We start from the raw sequence: 18,235 nt of genomic DNA, 5'->3' as shown, positions 1-18,235 counted from the left end.
CACAGGCACACTCGCATCTCTCTTCCTCCAGCATAACCCATACAACATCCATCCAGCAGAATAATTAGCCATAAAAGCACCTTTATTGCCTTTACCCAGCAAAATAACCACAGTCTTAATATAATTAAGACCTAAAAAAACTTCAATATTGGGAAAGGCCAGCCCACCATGCTGACAAGCCTTAAAAAGGCTCTCCCGCTTCAACTTCTCCATCTTACTACACCACAGGAATGTGAATACCAACTTCTCTATTCTCTTAATTTTCCTGTAAGGAGAAGGAAAAACAGTCGCCACATAAAGCAGGATAGGGAGAATCACTGCTTTGATAATTAATACCTTACCACGCAGAGTCAATTCTCTCATTCGCCAAAAATTCAATTTACGTTCAACCCGCATACCACACTCTTCCCAACTTTCATTCCCTTTTAAGTCATCATTAAATAATACGCCCAAAATCTTGATTGCACCCACTTCACACTTTACACCATCCATACGAATACTACTATCTCCAAAACATTTAAAACTACATTTATTCCAATTTACCCTAAAACCAGACGCACCAACAAAAAAATCCAAAAGCAATTTAATTCTACTCAAAGAAGCCATACTTTCACTCACAACCACAACATCATCCATATAACCTAACACTTTCACATGCTTACCACCACTACCAGGCACCAACAAACCTCTCATCATTTTATCCCGTCTAATCAAACATAACAATGGTTCTATTACACATACAAATAAGACGGGGGACATAGGACACCCCTGCCTTACTCCTGACCTAATCTTCACTTTGTCACACAGCCACCCATTAACCAAGAACTCACTTGACACACAATCATACAATGATTTTACACAATTCACAAATTCTCTAGGAAACCCCATTCTTTCCAGTACTTTAAACAAAAACACATGCGAAACCCTGTCAAACGCCTTCTCAAAATCAATAGCTAAAGTCATACATTTCTGCTTTCTATCCTTGCAATCCCCAATCATATCTCTCAACAATAACAAGTTATCACTCATACTTCTTCCAGGCACTGCACATACTTGGTCCTCCTCCACAACACTACCAATCACTTCACGCATACGATTTGCCAGTAACTTACTGTAGACCTTATAATCCGAATTCAGCAGTGTTATTGGTCTCCAGTTTTCCAAACGTTTCCTCTCACCCTTTTTATACACAAGCACAACCACTCCTTCTTTCATTGATTCACACAACCTACCATTCACCCACATATACTTACATACCTCAGTCAAATCTGTTCCCAAAACTTCCCATGCTTTCACATACAACTCTACAGGTATACCATCTTTTCCAGGAGTCTTACTCTTTTTAGCACTCCACACCACATTCTTCACTTCATCCAGAACTACATCCTCACACAACAGATCACGCTCCTCAGAATCAAGTTTTTTCTCCACACCATTCAGAACATATGACACAAGCCCAGAGTCAATCCATTTCTCATCATACAACTTGCTATAAAACCTATTCACTTCTTTCAGCACATCCTCACCCATACAGTTGGTTCCACTTTCATTCACAACTTCATTCATATCAGTCTTCCTACCATTCATTTTTTTAAAAAAGAACCTCGTACACTTCTCATTTTTCTCCAGGTGCTCAATTTTAGTACGATATATAATTTCCTTTCCTTTCTCATCCAACACACGCTTCAATTCATTCTTAGCCTCAGTAAGTTGATCAGACATCTCCAAACCACTTGCAACACACTTTCTCAACCAGTCAATCCGTCTATTAAGGTCATTAAACCTATTCCTATATCTGGCAGCTTTTCTATAGCCCCACTTTTTGAAGAAAGTTTTAAATTGCACTTTCACCCAGTCCCACCAGTCAAGAACACACACAAAATCCTTCTTACGCATTCTCCATCTTTCATACTTTACATTAAACTCATTCATCACCTCATCATCCTCTAACAGCCTTGCATTCAACTTCCATACCCCACCGCCATACACTTGGTCACCATTCGCACAAAACACGCCTCTCAAACATTCATGGTCCGAAAAAGGTACCTTTTGTTGAGAAAAATCCAAACATACCATATTTTTAGAAAATAACATTAAATCAATTCTGGAATGAATCTCACCACGGTCAGCATGGTATGTCGGCGGTGGTGGCATGCCAAGAACAACAACTGCTGCATCTAAAAAGGAAAAATCACAAATTAAATGGGACAATTTCTTTCCTGTTATGTCACACTTTCCTTCTGTGACACAATTAACGTCCCCAACAAAAATAGTGGGAGATTTCCCTGGAAGAAAAAAACTTAATTTTTCAAGAAGAGCAAGCCGCTCTTCCTTCCCTGTAGGGCAATATAAATTAATAATTCTGACCCGCCACCCTCTATAACTCAAAAATGCAATTAAACATCGGCCCACCTCCACCACAATATAACTATCAATAGAGATTTCTTTATTCCCAACTAATATCCCCACCCCATCATTTTTATTATGATTAGACCCTGACCAGATATGCTGTCCGTAAGGCCAGTCTTTGTCACAAGGAGCATCCTGAATCCCACACTCCTGAAGGCAAAAAACATCAGCACCTAAATGTTTCAGGTAGTCCAGAACAGTTGTTCTTCTGATTTTAGATCTGATCTGCCTTACATTTAGGGACACTACATCCCAACCAGATTGGCAAGACATTAATTAAAGAAAAGAAATACATGACTCAATGTTGATCACACCATACTCATCCATTATCATCAGACTGGGAAAGCACCCCAAAGGTGTTGATGCTCTCAGGGATGCCAAGGTAAGGAGCATCAGGGGAGAAGACATCCTGCGGGTAAATGCGGTCACTTGCAGGACTGTCGCACCCTCCGCTGGCAGGTGAGTACTCTCGTCTGGGTTTTTTATTGGCCAGTTCAGGAGTATCATCATCATCAAAAGACCTCCCAGAAGTAAAGTCTCCTTGGCCACCATCCCTGGCCACCTCTTCGTCTGTAGCACCCCAGGACAATGCAGGGGTTCGAGCAAGAGACACATCCATGTCACCCTCACCACATATTTCGGACTGATGAGGGAGGTCCACATCCAACTCGGAGATCTCCATACTTGGCCCAGCAGGGGCTGGAGGGTCCAACAGGGTCTGGGCCTCACCCACCAGATCTTCAACCTCAGGGGGCTCCGTCTCCTCATTGATCTCTGCAGTAGTCACCTGTGGGGTAACAGCAGGGACAGTAGGCTTACCTTTGGTCACTTCGGAGAAGGACCTAGGCTTGACTTTAGCCTTACAATCCCGAATCACATGTCCTTCCTCCCCGCAGGCATCACATACCACCGGGTTGGAACAATCCTTCGCCAGATGACCGTACTTGTTGCACTTTCTACAGTTTGGCAATTGTTTGCAGAAATCCTGGATATGCCCGAACATGTTGCATCTCCTGCAGAACAATGGCGCCTCGGGAAAAAACAGATATCCAGAGTCTCTTCCAATTGTAAAGTTCAGGGGAGGATAGTGAATACCTCCAGGACCATGAGGGTCTATCCCAAACCTCACAAAGTATTTATACTTCCCAGTCCACAGCCCTTCTCCATTTAAGATTTTATGGGAGAATTGCACAAAAATGCAGTGTCTTCTCAGGAATGCAGTGATATCATCCCGGGAGATAAAGGGGTTGTGCATGAATACTACCACCGGGATATCCCCCTTAGAGTAGAGTACAGTGAAGATAAGTCCATCCAGCTGAGGGTGCTCTGAAAGGACTTGAAGAGTTTTGAAAAGGTTTTGGCAAGCCGCCATAGAAGAAAGCACCAAGACGTACCTATGCTCCCTTCTGAACTCCTGCAAACAGATGATCTCCGACTTCTGGATCTTCAGGATTTCATAGAAAATGGCGTTGACCAGGTATGACAACGAGAAATGGTCCTTCTTCTCCTCAGAGACCTCGATACGGAAAGCATTCTTGACCCGGGGATCCCCGGTCCCAGCAAAGCGAAGCTTGACACCCATGGTCGCTTCAGGAATCGCCTTCTCGTTTCCTCCTCACTCTCCCCCTATAGCAGCATCCAGCTTAAGCCACCGAAGTGGCGATGCTGGAAGGCCGAGGGCTAGTACACAAGGAACCTCTTGTCCAAACACTAGGTCTGAGCCAAAAGGCCGAGAAGCGATAACCAGAATTGGTTTCAAACTACGGAGCCACCCAAGGATCCTGAAAAGTCCATTTGTGGAGATGAGCTCCTGGACTCCCGTTAAGAAGACATGTTGTCAACCTCTAGATCCCTTACATGCCTGCACTTTTCGGCTTGCTGCTGCTGCAATCCACGCGTTTTAGATCTGCATAACTCCACCTCTTTAAACACAGCACCTTCACCCCCTGCTGTTCCCACCCGCCTCAACACCGTTGGAAGGGAGGAGAACCAATTAAGGCGGGGGGTGGGGTGGAACGAGCAGCTGTCTACCCTTAGCAGGAGGGCTCCTGATTACATACCTCTCCTGCTGCTGCTGCTGCTGGCTGTCCAGCAGCAGACTGAAGGTGGCTGCTGCTGTGCACAGGTATATAAAGGCTCAGAGCCTATTATGACACGCGCAGCCAGCGTTCCATTGCCACATTCCATCTACTGCAGGCAGGATACCTGGCTGGCTGAATGTCGCTGAGAAGCTCACAGAGACCGCCATAAGCAACAGTTTAACAGAATGCCACAGACTAATCAACCAAACTTTTTGGGTTGGGTTCTCTTTTATAGTCTGCAGGCATTAAATGAAAGAAGTCAGTGTTCCAGCAGAAGGAGACAACGTTTCAGAAAAGGCATTGTAGCAAACCAAAAAAGAAATTTTAAGAGCAGCAGAGTAACCAGCGCACATACCTGTTAGCTCAGGTGAGTTTAAAAGGCTGCTGTTGATAACAAGGGCATTTGCTAAATAGATGGTGTGTGTGCAACAATATACTGAAAGGTCAATTATATTGTGCAGCTTATCTCACCACCTGTAGTTATTTAGGTGAAAGCTCCAAAATGCTTGCCTAATATGTCTGTTTATCCAAAAGGAAGTAAAAAGGGAGAGCTAGAAAGATAGCATTGCATCACATTACATGGCAATGCAATGCACAGTTGCTGAAGTTGAACCAAAATGAGCTTGTAATCTGGCTTCTGCAACTTTGAACATGAAAAATCCAATGAGGAGAAGAAAAGCAAAGCCAAAGAGTCCATCCCAAAATCCGACAAACAAGCAAAATGAACAAAAAACATTGAATTCAATTCTTTCTGATTTTAGAAACTGCATTAAAGAAGGGGTGCACCGGTCCTGGAGATACTGCAATACCAGGTCAATGCGTGGAGTGGACAGAGCAAGCTCTTTTTCCATCTCCCTGTTCTAAAAATCCATTTAATATATGGTCCCCAGATAGGGGACGTATCAGATATTAAACTGATAAGAACAGATACTACACTTGATCTTAGCCAAAAGGCCGAGAAGCGATAACCAGAATTGGTTTCAAACTACGGAGCCACCCAAGGATCCTGAAAAGTCCATTTGTGGAGATGAGCTCCTGGACTCCCGTTAAGAAGACATGTTGTCAACCTCTAGATCCCTTACATGCCTGCACTTTTCGGCTTGCTGCTGCTGCAATCCACGCGTTTTAGATCTGCATAACTCCACCTCTTTAAACACAGCACCTTCACCCCCTGCTGTTCCCACCCGCCTCAACACCGTTGGAAGGGAGGAGAACCAATTAAGGCGGGGGGTGGGGTGGAACGAGCAGCTGTCTACCCTTAGCAGGAGGGCTCCTGATTACATACCTCTCCTGCTGCTGCTGCTGCTGGCTGTCCAGCAGCAGACTGAAGGTGGCTGCTGCTGTGCACAGGTATATAAAGGCTCAGAGCCTATTATGACACGCGCAGCCAGCGTTCCATTGCCACATTCCATCTACTGCAGGCAGGATACCTGGCTGGCTGAATGTCGCTGAGAAGCTCACAGAGACCGCCATAAGCAACAGTTTAACAGAATGCCACAGACTAATCAACCAAACTTTTTGGGTTGGGTTCTCTTTTATAGTCTGCAGGCATTAAATGAAAGAAGTCAGTGTTCCAGCAGAAGGAGACAACGTTTCAGAAAAGGCATTGTAGCAAACCAAAAAAGAAATTTTAAGCGCAGCAGAGTAACCAGCGCACATACCTGTTAGCTCAGGTGAGTTTAAAAGGCTGCTGTTGATAACAAGGGCATTTGCTAAATAGATGGTGTGTGTGCAACAATATACTGAAAGGTCAATTATATTGTGCAGCTTATCTCACCACCTGTAGTTATTTAGGTGAAAGCTCCAAAATGCTTGCCTAATATGTCTGTTTATCCAAAAGGAAGTAAAAAGGGAGAGCTAGAAAGACAGCATTGCATCACATTACATGGCAATGCAATGCACAGTTGCTGAAGTTGAACCACAATGAGCTTGTAATCTGGCTTCTGCAACTTTGAACATGAAAAATCCAATGAGGAGAAGAAAAGCAAAGCCAAAGAGTCCATCCCAAAATCCGACAAACAAGCAAAATGAACAAAAAACATTGAATTCAATTCTTTCTGATTTTAGAAACTGCATTAAAGAAGGGGTGCACCGGTCCTGGAGATACTGCAATACCAGGTCAATGCGTGGAGTGGACAGAGCAAGCTCTTTTTCCATCTCCCTGTTCTAAAAATCCATTTAATATATGGTCCCCAGATAGGGGACGTATCAGATATTAAACTGATAAGAACAGATACTACACTTGATCTTAGCCAAAAGGCCGAGAAGCGATAACCAGAATTGGTTTCAAACTACGGAGCCACCCAAGGATCCTGAAAAGTCCATTTGTGGAGATGAGCTCCTGGACTCCCGTTAAGAAGACATGTTGTCAACCTCTAGATCCCTTACATGCCTGCACTTTTCGGCTTGCTGCTGCTGCAATCCACGCGTTTTAGATCTGCATAACTCCACCTCTTTAAACACAGCACCTTCACCCCCTGCTTTTCCCACCCGCCTCAACACCGTTGGAAGGGAGGAGAACCAATTAAGGTGGGGGGTGGGGTGGAACGAGCAGCTGTCTACCCTTAGCAGGAGGGCTCCTGATTACATACCTCTCCTGCTGCTGCTGCTGCTGGCTGTCCAGCAGCAGACTGAAGGTGGCTGCTGCTGTGCACAGGTATATAAAGGCTCAGAGCCTATTATGACACGCGCAGCCAGCGTTCCATTGCCACATTCCATCTACTGCAGGCAGGATACCTGGCCGGCTGAATGTCGCTGAGAAGCTCACAGAGACCGCCATAAGCAACAGTTTAACAGAATGCCACAGACTAATCAACCAAACTTTTTGGGTTGGGTTCTCTTTTATAGTCTGCAGGCATTAAATGAAAGAAGTCAGTGTTCCAGCAGAAGGAGACAACGTTTCAGAAAAGGCATTGTACTAAACCAAAAAAGAAATTTTAAGCGCAGCAGAGTAACCAGCGCACATACCTGTTAGCTCAGGTGAGTTTAAAAGGCTGCTGTTGATAACAAGGGCATTTGCTAAATAGATGGTGTGTGTGCAACAATATACTGAAAGGTCAATTATATTGTGCAGCTTATCTCACCACCTGTAGTTATTTAGGTGAAAGCTCCAAAATGCTTGCCTAATATGTCTGTTTATCCAAAAGGAAGTAAAAAGGGAGAGCTAGAAAGATAGCATTGTATCACATTACATGGCAATGCAATGCACAGTTGCTGAAGTTGAACCAAAATGAGCTTGTAATCTGGCTTCTGCAACTTTGAACATGAAAAATCCAATGAGGAGAAGAAAAGCAAAGCCAAAGAGTCCATCCCAAAATCCGACAAACAAGCAAAATGAACAAAAAACATTGAATTCAATTCTTTCTGATTTTAGAAACTGCATTAAAGAAGGGGTGCACCGGTCCTGGAGATACTGCAATACCAGGTCAATGCGTGGAGTGGACAGAGCAAGCTCTTTTTCCATCTCCCTGTTCTAAAAATCCATTTAATATATGGTCCCCAGATAGGGGACGTATCAGATATTAAACTGATAAGAACAGATACTACACTTGATCTTAGCCAAAAGGCCGAGAAGCGATAACCAGAATTGGTTTCAAACTACGGAGCCACCCAAGGATCCTGAAAAGTCCATTTGTGGAGATGAGCTCCTGGACTCCCTTTAAGAAGACATGTTGTCAACCTCTAGATCCCTTACATGCCTGCACTTTTCGGCTTGCTGCTGCTGCAATCCACGCGTTTTAGATCTGCATAACTCCACCTCTTTAAACACAGCACCTTCACCCCCTGCTGTTCCCACCCGCCTCAACACCGTTGGAAGGGAGGAGAACCAATTAAGGCGGGGGGTGGGGTGGAACGAGCAGCTGTCTACCCTTAGCAGGAGGGCTCCTGATTACATACCTCTCCTGCTGCTGCTGCTGCTGGCTGTCCAGCAGCAGACTGAAGGTGGCTGCTGCTGTGCACAGGTATATAAAGGCTCAGAGCCTATTATGACACGCGCAGCCAGCGTTCCATTGCCACATTCCATCTACTGCAGGCAGGATACCTGGCTGGCTGAATGTCGCTGAGAAGCTCACAGAGACCGCCATAAGCAACAGTTTAACAGAATGCCACAGACTAATCAACCAAACTTTTTGGGTTGGGTTCTCTTTTATAGTCTGCAGGCATTAAATGAAAGAAGTCAGTGTTCCAGCAGAAGGAGACAACGTTTCAGAAAAGGCATTGTAGCAAACCAAAAAAGAAATTTTAAGAGCAGCAGAGTAACCAGCGCACATACCTGTTAGCTCAGGTGAGTTTAAAAGGCTGCTGTTGATAACAAGGGCATTTGCTAAATAGATGGTGTGTGTGCAACAATATACTGAAAGGTCAATTATATTGTGCAGCTTATCTCACCACCTGTAGTTATTTAGGTGAAAGCTCCAAAATGCTTGCCTAATATGTCTGTTTATCCAAAAGGAAGTAAAAAGGGAGAGCTAGAAAGATAGCATTGCATCACATTACATGGCAATGCAATGCACAGTTGCTGAAGTTGAACCAAAATGAGCTTGTAATCTGGCTTCTGCAACTTTGAACATGAAAAATCCAATGAGGAGAAGAAAAGCAAAGCCAAAGAGTCCATCCCAAAATCCGACAAACAAGCAAAATGAACAAAAAACATTGAATTCAATTCTTTCTGATTTTAGAAACTGCATTAAAGAAGGGGTGCACCGGTCCTGGAGATACTGCAATACCAGGTCAATGCGTGGAGTGGACAGAGCAAGCTCTTTTTCCATCTCCCTGTTCTAAAAATCCATTTAATATATGGTCCCCAGATAGGGGACGTATCAGATATTAAACTGATAAGAACAGATACTACACTTGATCTTAGCCAAAAGGCCGAGAAGCGATAACCAGAATTGGTTTCAAACTACGGAGCCACCCAAGGATCCTGAAAAGTCCATTTGTGGAGATGAGCTCCTGGACTCCCGTTAAGAAGACATGTTGTCAACCTCTAGATCCCTTACATGCCTGCACTTTTCGGCTTGCTGCTGCTGCAATCCACGCGTTTTAGATCTGCATAACTCCACCTCTTTAAACACAGCACCTTCACCCCCTGCTGTTCCCACCCGCCTCAACACCGTTGGAAGGGAGGAGAACCAATTAAGGCGGGGGGTGGGGTGGAACGAGCAGCTGTCTACCCTTAGCAGGAGGGCTCCTGATTACATACCTCTCCTGCTGCTGCTGCTGCTGGCTGTCCAGCAGCAGACTGAAGGTGGCTGCTGCTGTGCACAGGTATATAAAGGCTCAGAGCCTATTATGACACGCGCAGCCAGCGTTCCATTGCCACATTCCATCTACTGCAGGCAGGATACCTGGCTGGCTGAATGTCGCTGAGAAGCTCACAGAGACCGCCATAAGCAACAGTTTAACAGAATGCCACAGACTAATCAACCAAACTTTTTGGGTTGGGTTCTCTTTTATAGTCTGCAGGCATTAAATGAAAGAAGTCAGTGTTCCAGCAGAAGGAGACAACGTTTCAGAAAAGGCATTGTAGCAAACCAAAAAAGAAATTTTAAGCGCAGCAGAGTAACCAGCGCACATACCTGTTAGCTCAGGTGAGTTTAAAAGGCTGCTGTTGATAACAAGGGCATTTGCTAAATAGATGGTGTGTGTGCAACAATATACTGAAAGGTCAATTATATTGTGCAGCTTATCTCACCACCTGTAGTTATTTAGGTGAAAGCTCCAAAATGCTTGCCTAATATGTCTGTTTATCCAAAAGGAAGTAAAAAGGGAGAGCTAGAAAGATAGCATTGCATCACATTACATGGCAATGCAATGCACAGTTGCTGAAGTTGAACCAAAATGAGCTTGTAATCTGGCTTCTGCAACTTTGAACATGAAAAATCCAATGAGGAGAAGAAAAGCAAAGCCAAAGAGTCCATCCCAAAATCCGACAAACAAGCAAAATGAACAAAAAACATTGAATTCAATTCTTTCTGATTTTAGAAACTGCATTAAAGAAGGGGTGCACCGGTCCTGGAGATACTGCAATACCAGGTCAATGCGTGGAGTGGACAAAGCAAGCTCTTTTTCCATCTCCCTGTTCTAAAAATCCATTTAATATATGGTCCCCAGATAGGGGACGTATCAGATATTAAACTGATAAGAACAGATACTACACTTGATCTTAGCCAAAAGGCCGAGAAGCGATAACCAGAATTGGTTTCAAACTACGGAGCCACCCAAGGATCCTGAAAAGTCCATTTGTGGAGATGAGCTCCTGGACTCCCGTTAAGAAGACATGTTGTCAACCTCTAGATCCCTTACATGCCTGCACTTTTCGGCTTGCTGCTGCTGCAATCCACGCGTTTTAGATCTGCATAACTCCACCTCTTTAAACACAGCACCTTCACCCCCTGCTGTTCCCACCCGCCTCAACACCGTTGGAAGGGAGGAGAACCAATTAAGGCGGGGGGTGGGGTGGAACGAGCAGCTGTCTACCCTTAGCAGGAGGGCTCCTGATTACATACCTCTCCTGCTGCTGCTGCTGCTGGCTGTCCAGCAGCAGACTGAAGGTGGCTGCTGCTGTGCACAGGTATATAAAGGCTCAGAGCCTATTATGACACGCGCAGCCAGCGTTCCATTGCCACATTCCATCTACTGCAGGCAGGATACCTGGCTGGCTGAATGTCGCTGAGAAGCTCACAGAGACCGCCATAAGCAACAGTTTAACAGAATGCCACAGACTAATCAACCAAACTTTTTGGGTTGGGTTCTCTTTTATAGTCTGCAGGCATTAAATGAAAGAAGTCAGTGTTCCAGCAGAAGGAGACAACGTTTCAGAAAAGGCATTGTAGCAAACCAAAAAAGAAATTTTAAGCGCAGCAGAGTAACCAGCGCACATACCTGTTAGCTCAGGTGAGTTTAAAAGGCTGCTGTTGATAACAAGGGCATTTGCTAAATAGATGGTGTGTGTGCAACAATATACTGAAAGGTCAATTATATTGTGCAGCTTATCTCACCACCTGTAGTTATTTAGGTGAAAGCTCCAAAATGCTTGCCTAATATGTCTGTTTATCCAAAAGGAAGTAAAAAGGGAGAGCTAGAAAGATAGCATTGCATCACATTACATGGCAATGCAATGCACAGTTGCTGAAGTTGAACCAAAATGAGCTTGTAATCTGGCTTCTGCAACTTTGAACATGAAAAATCCAATGAGGAGAAGAAAAGCAAAGCCAAAGAGTCCATCCCAAAATCCGACAAACAAGCAAAATGAACAAAAAACATTGAATTCAATTCTTTCTGATTTTAGAAACTGCATTAAAGAAGGGGTGCACCGGTCCTGGAGATACTGCAATACCAGGTCAATGCGTGGAGTGGACAGAGCAAGCTCTTTTTCCATCTCCCTGTTCTAAAAATCCATTTAATATATGGTCCCCAGATAGGGGACGTATCAGATATTAAACTGATAAGAACAGATTTTTTTTTTTTTTATCGAAAGCCCGAATTCGTGTACAAAACCCGAGTGCGCTTAAAAAAGTGACAAGTGCCACAAAAAAAGTCCACTAGGATGCTGGTCTTCTTGAAACCCTCTCCAAAAGGAGAAGGGTCCCCCAAACCATTCCCCGTCCCTCCGAGCCAGAAGGCCACAGCGAGGAACAGGGACAAATAGCCACCTCCAGCCGGAGCCAGAGGCGACCCAATCTTACCCCCAGCACCTGCCCGAGTTCTCACCCGAGCAAGGCACTGGGAGCCAAAGACTGTGCTCCCCTCCCGGAAGAGGGGAGCCAACAACGCTCTCCTCCAGAAAGAGGAGAGCCAGGGGGGTTCAGGGGGGAGCGGAACCTGATGGCCACACACTCCCCCCCTAGACCTGCCAAGAGAGGAACCCGTAAGGGAACCGCATCCCGACAAAATCCTAGTAAGGACGTTAACACACGTGAAAAAGTGGACACACAGTGACAAAAAAATTAAATAAATAGTGAAGGTTTCACAGTATAATACTGCCCGGACCTTCGACCGGGAATTGAAAAATTCCCCATCCTAAGGCCAGAAGGCCCGGAATAAGGGTGTGTGTGAAGAAAGAAATATTGAAGTGCTAGTGCAAATGTGCCTTAAACTCAAGTGGGGTTCCCAATCCCAGTGAGTTGAGGCACCCCAGGGTCACCACTCCTGGGGCACTTCACACTTCGGGCTTTCGATCTTCCCCGGCCCAATGGCGTCGATCCTGGGGGGCCATGCTTTCCACCAGATGACTATATTAGCCACCTGGCGTACTAACAAGCGCCTAAACCCCAGTGTGCATAATGTATCAATCTACTAGGGCGGCCAACATCCAAAACCGCCTTTTCGAAAGATACTACACTTGATCTTAGCCAAAAGGCCGAGAAGCGATAACCAGAATTGGTTTCAAACTACGGAGCCACCCAAGGATCCTGAAAAGTCCATTTGTGGAGATGAGCTCCTGGACTCCCGTTAAGAAGACATGTTGTCAACCTCTAGATCCCTTACATGCCTGCACTTTTCGGCTTGCTGCTGCTGCAATCCACGCGTTTTAGATCTGCATAACTCCACCTCTTTAAACACAGCACCTTCACCCCCTGCTGTTCCCACCCGCCTCAACACCGTTGGAAGGGAGGAGAACCAATTAAGGCGGGGGGTGGGGTGGAACGAGCAGCTGTCTACCCTTAGCAGGAGGGCTCCTGATTACATACCTCTCCTGCTGCTGCTGCTGCTGGCTGTCCAGCAGCAGACTGAAGGTGGCTGCTGCTGTGCACAGGTATATAAAGGCTCAGAGCCTATTATGACACGCGCAGCCAGCGTTCCATTGCCACATTCCATCTACTGCAGGCAGGATACCTGGCTGGCTGAATGTCGCTGAGAAGCTCACAGATACCGCCATAAGCAACAGTTTAACAGAATGCCACAGACTAATCAACCAAACTTTTTGGGTTGGGTTCTCTTTTATAGTCTGCAGGCATTAAATGAAAGAAGTCAGTGTTCCAGCAGAAGGAGACAACGTTTCAGAAAAGGCATTGTAGCAAACCAAAAAAGAAATTTTAAGCGCAGCAGAGTAACCAGCGCACATACCTGTTAGCTCAGGTGAGTTTAAAAGGCTGCTGTTGATAACAAGGGCATTTGCTAAATAGATGGTGTGTGTGCAACAATATACTGAAAGGTCAATTATATTGTGCAGCTTATCTCACCACCTGTAGTTATTTAGGTGAAAGCTCCAAAATGCTTGCCTAATATGTCTGTTTATCCAAAAGGAAGTAAAAAGGGAGAGCTAGAAAGATAGCATTGCATCACATTACATGGCAATGCAATGCACAGTTGCTGAAGTTGAACCAAAATGAGCTTGTAATCTGGCTTCTGCAACTTTGAACATGAAAAATCCAATGAGGAGAAGAAAAGCAAAGCCAAAGAGTCCATCCCAAAATCCGACAAACAAGCAAAATGAACAAAAAACATTGAATTCAATTCTTTCTGATTTTAGAAACTGCATTAAAGAAGGGGTGCACCGGTCCTGGAGATACTGCAATACCAGGTCAATGCGTGGAGTGGACAGAGCAAGCTCTTTTTCCATCTCCCTGTTCTAAAAATCCATTTAATATATGGTCCCCAGATAGGGGACGTATCAGATATTAAACTGATAAGAACAGATCAGGTTTCAACATATTTTATTAAGTGCGTAAAAGATGGTTTACAATCAAAAACAACAACACAAACAGTACATTATTAAAATACAGAATTCCACCCATAAAAACCCCATATACGATTGGCATCCCTTCTCCCAATACATTTGACATCCCTCAAGTAATAAATATACATCTGGCTAAAAGCAATTTTAAGACAATCCTTCACAGAAATAGCATCACGTTTAAAAAGTAAAATATTGCGTGCCTTCCAAAGGGCGTCTTTAAAACAGTTAATCATACACCAACATATACAATACTGTTGAGGGGTCGGACATTTAAAAAGGCCATATAAAACATATTCATGGTTAAAATCTCTTAAACCGCAAGTCCATTTTAAAAGAATCCCAACTTTGTGCCAAAGTTCCTGTGCAAATGGGCAATTCCACATAAGGTGCAAGGTGGTTTCGTCATAAACACATGAGTCTCTGGGGCATTTTGCTCTGGCCACCAGGCCTCTCCTGTGTTGAAACTCTCTGGTGGGGAGGCACTGGTGGACCACCATCCATGCGATATCCTTATGTCCATTTGCTAAGAATTTCCCGAAGACATTCTTCCAAACTTGCTTCGACCTCTCTTCTGAGAAATTTACTATGGGGGTCACATCTTCATTCCTCCTCAGAAAAGATAAAAGCTTCTTGCGGTCTTTAAAAATGTCCATATTAAAATCACCAAGGCTATAAAATCGAACAGTCTTTTCTAAGATTGCTTGGTGTTTGGGGGGGCATAGTAAAACAGGGGAATTCAACGACAACTTAAACCATCTTTTAAAAATCATCCCACAAGTATATTTTAAAAAATAACTTAGCGCACTATTACCATTAAAATGTTTGAAACAAAAGCAGAAATAATTTAAATACAAATAAATATGTAAGTCGGGGACATCCCTTCCGCCGTTCATTTTATTCTTCCTCATTATTTCTCGCCTTAATTTTTCCATTTTGGAGTTCCATAAAAACATAAAGATCATCCTAGTCATTTTTTTAATTAAAACATCAGAGGGGGGGTACACCATAGCTATATACAGTATGAGGGGTAACAACACTGATTTTATAATTAAAATTTTCCCCTCCATTGTTAGGGACCTCAAACCCCAAAATGATATTTTCTTTGACATTTTTTCTATGACATTCTCCCAGCTTTGAGTTCCCACATTCTCCTCGTTAAAAACAACTCCAAGAATTTTTACATTGTCTCGTTTTATAGTGAGCTGCGGGAGTTGGGCGGTGTCCCAGGATCCCAAAGTCAGACATTCAGATTTATTTAAATTAAGTTTAAAACCGGATGCCTGGGAAAAAAAATCAATGCGCAACACCGCCCTCCGGAGGGAAGCAGGGTCCACGCACACAACCGTCACGTCATCCATGTAGCCAAAGACTCTCACATCACTGCCACCTCCGCCAGGAACAGGAACCCCTCTAATCACTTTGTCTTTTCTTATTGCGCTCAGCAGGGGCTCCATGGCGCAGATGAACAGGATGGGCGACAAGGGGCATCCCTGCTTCACTCCGGACTCAAGGGGAACTCCATCTGTTAAAAAGCCATTAAGAGAAATTTGACTAAAACAATTTTTATATAAAATCTTAATACAATTTAAAAGCATATTAGGGATACCCATTCTTTTTAAAACTCTAAAAAGAAATCTATGAGAGACTCTATCGAAAGCTTTTTCAAAATCTAGGGCTAAAAGGGCTACATTTTGACCCCGGTCTCTGGAATACCAAATTACATCCCTTAATACGTTTAAAACCTCTGAAATACTTCTGCCTGGTACACTACAAACCTGCTCAGGCTGGATTAGTTTGGCAATGACATTCCTGAGCCGGTTTGCAACCACCTTAGCAAGTACCTTGTAATCAACGTTTAGGAGAGTTATGGGTCTCCAATTCGCTAGAGCACTGCGATCACCTTTTTTATATATCAAAGACACCACTCCTCTCCTCCACGAAAATGGCAACTGTTCAGAAATAAAAACTTCTTTAAAAAGCATAAAAAGGTCCTCTTTTAAAATGTCCCAAAAAGTAAGATAAAACTCTACAGGTAGTCCATCACACCCAGGTGCTTTGCCCTTAGAGAAACTTTTAAAAACATAAAATAATTCCTCTAAAACAATATCGCGTTCTAAAAACTCCTGGTCTGTAAAATTTAACTTAAAATCGAGATCATTAAGAGCATCAGATAAAAAGGACTCATCTATACACTTTTTACTAAAAAGATGCTTATAAAAGTTAAAAGTAGCATTCAACATTCCCTGCATAGATGTTTCACCCTCTAGATTTGTGATCACTTCTCTTTTATCCATGACTTTTTTGAAGAAGAAGCGAGAGCACTTCTCCCCCTCCTCCAAGTGCTGCACTCTAGAGTTAAAAATAATCTCTTTCCCCTTTGTGTCTATGCAGTTCTGAATTTCAGTTTTTAGGCCAGCAATATCATCTCCCACCTCCACCCCTAGCTCTTTGAATTTAAAAAGTGTTTGTAGTTTGGTGTTAAGATCACTAAAACATCTTTTTTTCTCTCTAGCTTTACGTCTCCCTGCTTTTATAAAAAACATTCTGACTTTTTTTTTCAAATTTTCCCACCAGGTTACCATAGGGGCATCAGAAGGTTTTTGTCGCCGCCAGGCTTGATATGCTTTAACAAAGTCTTGTCGAATCAGAGGGTCCTCCAGCAGGTAAGTACTTAGACGCCAGAGGCCCCTGTTGACCCTCTGTTCATCCCGGTATTCTAGGTGCACCTCCAAGCCCTTATGGTCAGAAAATATATTTGATGTTAAAACACATTTTACAGGGTTAAAATCATCTGATAGGAAAATAAAATCGATCCTGGAGGACACCCCTCTTCCGGACCACGTATAACCAGGGTCCGTCGGCAGGAGTGACCTCCACGCATCGCATAATTTAAAATCAGTTATAAAATCTTTCAATAGATGACATGACTTATCCAATTTGCGTAAAGGGTCACCCCCTGCTCGTTGTTCACTAGCACAAAGACAATTAAAATCACCCCCTACGACCAGGGGAGATGACCCAGTACAGTACAATGGCAATATCCCAAATAAATTAATTCTCTCTTGCTTATCAGGGGGAGCATAAATATTCATTACACGTAGGGTAAAACCATTAAATTTAAAATGCACTAAAACCACTCTGCCTGGTACTATTTCTGTGACAGCATTTACAGTAATATTTCTCCCACGACAGAGGAAGCCCACCCCCGCTGACTTGTTGTCATTGGAGCCAGACCAGATGGAGGGCCCCAGTCTCCAATCTGTCTTGATATCATTATAATTTAGTGCATGTTGTATCCCGCATTCCTGTAATAAACATATGTCAAAGTCAGTGGTTTCTAAATACTTGAATAGAGCAGCCCTACGAACTGGGCTCTTTAATGACCTCACATTCAGTGAGACAAGTCTTATTGTGGGCATTCATAGGTCAGGGTGGTGGATCTTCCATGAGGACACCTGACTCAAAGCCCTGTATATCAAATTGCTCCAGGACATCCGGGCTAGAAGACCCAAACGACTCGATATTCTGTGAGCCGGCGGTTGCCCCCTCGTAGGTCACGGTTCCCAGCCACATTCCAGGAGACGCTGGGGATTCGACATTCCGTCTCTTTTTCGGGGCAGACTCCACTAGGTCACTGGTGCAGTCCTCCTCTTCCTCCACCTCCTCCAGGGGGGGAGACTGGTCCATCAGGACAAGATCAGCAACACAGATTTCCTGATGTTCGCCACCTAGAAGCAAAGCCCCCTCATGTGGCTGGCTAATCGCCCTGGAAGATCCTGAGGCCATCGCTGCGTGGTCCCCTGTAGCCAACCGCACAGGGGCACCACCCTCCAGCCCAACAGGATCGGTATCGGGAACCATCGATACGGAGGATACCCTCCCAGAAGGAGGACCCCCCCGCTCCGGTCCATGCGAGGTCCGCCCATCGTTAAGGGACTTCGATGCAGGTGCCGCCCCAGAGGGGCCTCCGGCTCCCTGCTCCATCCCAGCCTTCTCGCCCTTCGAACCGCCCTCCGACGCCGGCCTGCCAGTGAAGACCGGTGGGCGCATCGGCTCAGCTTCA

At 44.4% G+C, this 18,235-nt stretch overlaps 7 non-coding genes and 1 pseudogene across 7 annotated transcripts; all 8 read right to left on the bottom strand.

Moving 5' to 3' along the window:
* Nucleotides 1-5,265: 5,265 nt before the first annotated feature.
* LOC141212699 (U2 spliceosomal RNA) lies at nt 5,266-5,456 on the bottom strand. The gene has a single exon (XR_012282397.1). It is a non-coding gene; the product is annotated as a U2 spliceosomal RNA (small nuclear RNA).
* A 1,115-nt stretch (nt 5,457-6,571) lies between these two features.
* LOC141212698 (U2 spliceosomal RNA) lies at nt 6,572-6,762 on the bottom strand. The gene has a single exon (XR_012282396.1). It is a non-coding gene; the product is annotated as a U2 spliceosomal RNA (small nuclear RNA).
* Nucleotides 6,763-7,877: 1,115 nt separating this feature from the next.
* LOC141212697 (U2 spliceosomal RNA) lies at nt 7,878-8,068 on the bottom strand. Its single transcript, XR_012282395.1, has one exon. It is a non-coding gene; the product is annotated as a U2 spliceosomal RNA (small nuclear RNA).
* A 1,115-nt stretch (nt 8,069-9,183) lies between these two features.
* On the bottom strand, nt 9,184-9,374 carry LOC141212696 (U2 spliceosomal RNA). The gene has a single exon (XR_012282394.1). It is a non-coding gene; the product is annotated as a U2 spliceosomal RNA (small nuclear RNA).
* A 1,115-nt stretch (nt 9,375-10,489) lies between these two features.
* On the bottom strand, nt 10,490-10,680 carry LOC141212614 (U2 spliceosomal RNA). Its single transcript, XR_012282329.1, has one exon. It is a non-coding gene; the product is annotated as a U2 spliceosomal RNA (small nuclear RNA).
* A 1,115-nt stretch (nt 10,681-11,795) lies between these two features.
* LOC141212631 (U2 spliceosomal RNA) lies at nt 11,796-11,981 on the bottom strand. Its single transcript, XR_012282344.1, has one exon. It is a non-coding gene; the product is annotated as a U2 spliceosomal RNA (small nuclear RNA).
* A 791-nt stretch (nt 11,982-12,772) lies between these two features.
* LOC141212650 (U2 spliceosomal RNA) lies at nt 12,773-12,864 on the bottom strand (annotated as a pseudogene).
* A 1,115-nt stretch (nt 12,865-13,979) lies between these two features.
* LOC141212628 (U2 spliceosomal RNA) lies at nt 13,980-14,169 on the bottom strand. Its single transcript, XR_012282342.1, has one exon. It is a non-coding gene; the product is annotated as a U2 spliceosomal RNA (small nuclear RNA).
* Between the last annotated feature and the right edge of the window lie 4,066 nt (nt 14,170-18,235).

The sequence above is a fragment of the Phyllobates terribilis genome, unplaced genomic scaffold, assembly GCF_046119375.1.
Source record: "Phyllobates terribilis strain yellow unplaced genomic scaffold, ASM4611937v1 Scaffold_180__1_contigs__length_3869351, whole genome shotgun sequence".
Lineage (NCBI taxonomy): Eukaryota > Metazoa > Chordata > Amphibia > Anura > Dendrobatidae > Phyllobates > Phyllobates terribilis.
This window is presented reverse-complemented; position numbering and strand designations above follow the sequence as displayed.